Source organism: Triticum aestivum, chromosome 3B, assembly GCF_018294505.1.
Source record: "Triticum aestivum cultivar Chinese Spring chromosome 3B, IWGSC CS RefSeq v2.1, whole genome shotgun sequence".
NCBI lineage: Eukaryota > Viridiplantae > Streptophyta > Magnoliopsida > Poales > Poaceae > Triticum > Triticum aestivum.
Genome location: NC_057801.1, coordinates 440,125,365 through 440,130,717, shown reverse-complemented (window position 1 = coordinate 440,130,717; position 5,353 = coordinate 440,125,365).

Below are 5,353 nucleotides of genomic sequence, written 5' to 3'. Positions count from 1 at the left end.
CTAATAGAGTGCGATTACGACGTTCGGACACACTGTTACGCTGAGGTGTTCCAGGCGGCGTAAGTTGTGAAACGATTCCACATTTTCTTAAGTGTGTACCAAATTCGTGACTTAAATATTCTCCTCCACGATCTGATCGTAAGAATTTTATCTTTCGTTCACGTTGATTCTCTACCTCATTCTGAAATTCCTTGAACTTTTCAAAGGTCTCAGACTTGTGTTTCATCAAGTAGACATACCCATATCTACTCAAGTCATCAGTGAGAGTGAGAACATAACGATATCCTCCGCGAGCCTCAACGCTCATTGGACCACACACATCAGTATGTATGATTTCCAATAAGTTGGTTGCTCGCTCCATAGTTCGGAGAACGGAGTCTTGGTCATTTTGCCCATGAGGCATGGTTCGCATGTGTCAAATGATTCATAATCGAGAGACTCTAAAAGTCCATCAGCATGGAGCTTCTTCATGCGCTTGACACCAATGTGACCAAGGCGGCAGTGCCAGAAGTATGTGGGACTATCATTATCAACTTTACATCTTTTGGTATTCACACTATGAATATGTGTAACATTACGTTCGAGATTCATTAAGAATAAACCATTGACCATCGGGGCATGACCATAAAACATATCTCTCATATAAATAGAACAACCATTATTCTCAGATTTAAGTGAGTAGCCATCTCATATTAAACGAGATCCAGATACAATGTTCATGCTCAAACTTGGCACTAAATAACAATTTTTGAGGTTCATAACTAATCCCGTGGGTAAATGTAGAGGTAGAGTGCCGACGGCGATCACATCGACCTTGGAACCATTCCCGACGCGCATCGTCACCTCGTCCTTCGCTAGTCTCCGCTTATTCCGCAGCTCCTGCTGTGAGTTACAAATATGAGCAATGGCACCAGTATCAAATACCCATGAGTTACTATGAGTACTGGTAAGGTACACATCAATTACATGTATATCACATATACCTTTAGTGTTGCCGGCCTTCTTGTCCACTAAGTATTTGGGGCAGTTCCGCTTCCAGTGACCCTTCCCTTTGCAATAAAAGCACTCAGTCTCAGGCTTGGGTCCATTCTTTGACTTCTTCCCGGCAACTGGCTTACCGGGCGCGGCAACATCTTTGCCGTCCTTCTTGAAGTTCTTCTTACCCTTGCCCTTCTTGAACTTAGTGGTCTTATTGACCATCAACACTTGATGTTCTTTCTTGATTTCAACCTCTGCTGACTTCAGCATTGAAAATACTTTAGGAATGGTCTTCACCATCCCCTGCATATTGTAGTTCAGCACAAAGCTCTTGTAGCTCGGTGGGAGCGACTGAAGGATTTTGTCAATGACCGGCTCGTCCGGGAGGTTGATCTCCAGCTGGGACAGGCGGTTGTGCAACCCAGACATTTTGAGTATGTGCTCACTGACAGAACTGTTTTCCTCCATCTTACAACTATAGAACTTGTCGGAGACTTCATATCTCTCGACCCGGGCATGAGCTTGAAAAACCATTTTAAGCTCCTCGAACATCTCATATGCTCTGTGTCGCTCAAAACGCTTTTGGAGCCCCGGTTCTAAGCTGTAAAGCATGCCACACTGAACGAGGGAGTAATCATCAGCACGTGACTGCCAAGCGTTCATAACGTCTTGGTTCTCTGGGATGGGTGCTTCACCTAGCGGTGCTTCTAGGACATAATCTTTCTTGGCTGCTACGAGGATGATCCTCAGGTTCCGGACCCAGTCCGAATAGTTGCTGCCATCATCTTTCAGCTTGGTTTTCTCTAAGAACGCATTGAAGTTCATGTTGACATGAGCGTTGGCCATTTGATCTACAAGACATATTTTGCAAAGTTTTTAGACTAAGTTCATGATAATTAAGTTCATCTAATCAAATTATTTAATGAACTCCCACTCAGATTGACATCCCTCTAGTCATCTAAGTGTTACACGATCCGAGTCGACTAGGCCGTGTTCGATCATCACGTGAGACGGACTAGTCATCATCGGTGAACATCTCCATGTTGATCGTATCTTCCATACGACTCATGTTCGACCTTTCGGTCTCTTGTGTTCCGAGGCCATGTCTGTACATGCTAGGCTCGTCAAGTTAACCCTAAGTGTTTTGCATGTGTAAAACTGTCTTACACCCGTTGTATGTGAACGTAAGGATCTATCACACCCGATCATCACGTGGTGCTTCGAAACGACGGACTTTAGCAACGGCGCATAGTTAGGGGAACACTTTCTTGAAATTATTATAAGGGATCATCTTATTTACTACCATCGTTCTAAGTAAACAAGATGCATAAACATAATAAACATCACATGCAATTATATAATAGTGACATGATATGGCCAATATCATATAGCTCCTTTGGTCTCCATCTTCGGGGCTCCATGATCATCTTCGTCACCGGCATGACACCATGATCTCCATCATCATGATCTCCATCATCGTGTCTTCATGAAGTTGTCACGCCAATGACTACTTCTACTTCTATGGCTAACACGTTTAGCAATAAACTAAAGTAATTTACATGGCGTTCTTCAATGACACGCAGGTCATACAAAAAATAAAGACAACTCCTATGGCTCCTGCCGGTTATCATACTCATCGACATGCAATTCGTGATTCCTATTACAAGAACATGATCTCATATATCACAATATATCATTAATCATTCATCACAACTTCTGGCCATATCACATCACATGACAATTGCTGCAAAAACAAGTTAGACGTCCTCTAATTGTTGTTGCATCTTTTACGTGGCTGCAATTGGGTTCTAGCAAGAACGTTTTCTTATCTACAAATAACCACAACGTGATTTTTTCAACTTCTATTTACCCTTCATAAGGACCCTTTTCATCAAATCCGCTCCAACTAAAGTAGGAGAGAGAGACACCCGCTAGCCACCTTATGCAACTAGTGCATGTCAGTCAGTGGAACCTGTCTCACGTAAGCGTACGTGTAAGGTCGGTCCGGGCCGCTTCATCCCACAATACGCTGAAGCAAGAAAAGACTAGTAGTGGCAAGCAAGTTGACAAGATCTACGCCCACAACAGATTTGTGTTCTACTCGTGCAATAGAGAACTACTCATAGACCTAGCTCATGATGCCACTGTTGGGGAACGTTGCAGAAAATAAAAAAATTTCCTACCATTTCACCAAGATCCATCTATGAGTTCATCTAAGAAACGAGTGATAGGAGGGAGATGCATCTACATACCACTTGTAGATCGCGTGCAGAAGCGTTCAAGAGAACGGGGTTGAGGTAGTCGTTCTCGTCGTGATCCTATCACCGGAGATCCTAGCGCCGAACGGACGGCACCTCCGTGTTCAACACACGTACGGTCAGCGTGACGTCTCCTCTGTCTTGATCCAGCAAGGGGGAAGGAGAGGTTGATGAAGATCCAGCAGCACAACGGCGTGGTGGTGGATACAGCAGGACTCCGGCAGGGCTTCGCCAAGCTACTGCGGGAGGAGGAAGAGGTGTAGCAGGGGGAGGGAGGCGCCAAGACTTAGGTGCGGCTGCCCTCCCTCCCCCCTCCTTTATATAGGCCCCCAGGGGGGGCGCCGGCCCTGGAGATCAGATCTCCAAGGGGGGGGGGGCAGCCAGGGGGGTGGAGTGCCCCCCAAGGCAAGTGGGGTGCGCCCCCACCCTAGGGTTTTCAACCCTAGGTGCAGGGGGGACCAAGGGGGGGGGGGTGCACCAGCCCACTAGGGGCTGGTTCCCTCCCACTTCATCCCACGGGGCCCTCCGGGATAGGTGGCCCCACCCGGTGGACCCCCGGGACCCTTCCGGTGGTCCCGGTACAATATCGGGTGACCCCGAAACTTTCCCGATGGCCGAAACAGCACTTTCTATATATAATTCTTTACCTCCGGACCATTCCGGAACTCCCCGTGACGTCCAGGATCTCATCCGAGACTCCGAACAACATTCGGTTTGCTGCATACTCATATTCATACAACCTTAAGTGTGTAGACCCTACGGGTTCGGGAGACATGCAAACATGACCGAGACGGCTCTCCGGTCAATAACCAACAGCGGGATCTGGGTACCCATGTTGGCTCCCACATACTCCTCGATGATCTCATCTGATGAACCACGATGTCGAGGATTCAAGCAGCCCCGTATACTATTCCCTTTGTCAGACGGTATGTTACTTGCCCGAGATTCGATCGTCGGTATCCCAATACCTCGTTCAATCTCGTTGCCGGCAAGTCACTTTACTCGTACCGTAATGCATGATCCCGTGACCAGACACTTGGTCACTTTGAGCTCATTATGATGATGCACTACCGAGTGGGCCCAGTGATACCTCTCCGTAATACGGAGTGACAAATCCCAGTCTCGATCTGTGTCAACCCAACAGACACTTTCGGAGATACTTGTAGTGCACCTTTATAGTCACCCAGTTACGTTGTGACGTTTGGTACACCCAAAGTACTCCTATGGTATCTGGGAGTTACACGATCTCATGGTCTAAGGAATAGATACTTGACATTGGAAAAGCTCTAGCAAAACGAACTACGCGATCTTGTGCTATGCTTAGGATTGGGTCTTGTCCATCACATCATTCTCCCAATGATGTGATCCCGTTATCAACGAAACCCAATGTCCATAGTCAGGAAACCATGACTATCTATTGATCAACGAGCTAGTCAACTAGAGGCTCATTAGGGACATGTTGTGGTCTAAGTATTCACACGTGTATTATGATTTCCGGATAATACAATTATAGCATGAATAAAAGACAACTATCATGAACAAAGAAATATAATAATAATCCTTTATTTCCTATAGGGCATATTTCCAACACGGACCCCTCCAGAATCCTCCGGAACCTTCTGGAAGCTTCTCGGTACAATATCGGAAAAAACCGAACTTTTCCCGGAACCCGAACAACAACTTTCCATATATAAATCTTTACCTCCGGACCACTCCGAAACTCCTCCTGACGTCCGGGATCTCATCCGGGACTCCAAACAACATTCGGTAACCACGTATATCTATTCCCTATAACCCTAGCGTCATCGAACCTTAAGTGTGTAGACCCTACGTGTTCGGGAACCATGCAGACATGACCGAGACGTTCTCCGGTCAATAACCAACAGCGGGATCTGGATACCCATGTTGGCTCCCACATGTTCCACGATGATCTCATCGGATGAACCACGATGTCGAGGATTCGATCAATCCCGCATACAATTCCCTTTGTCTAGCGGTATTGTACTTGCCCGAGATTCGATCGTCGGTATGCCGATACCTTGTTCAATCTCGTTACCGGCAAGTCTCTTTACTCGTTCCGTAACACATCATCCCGTGATCAACCCCTTGGTCACATT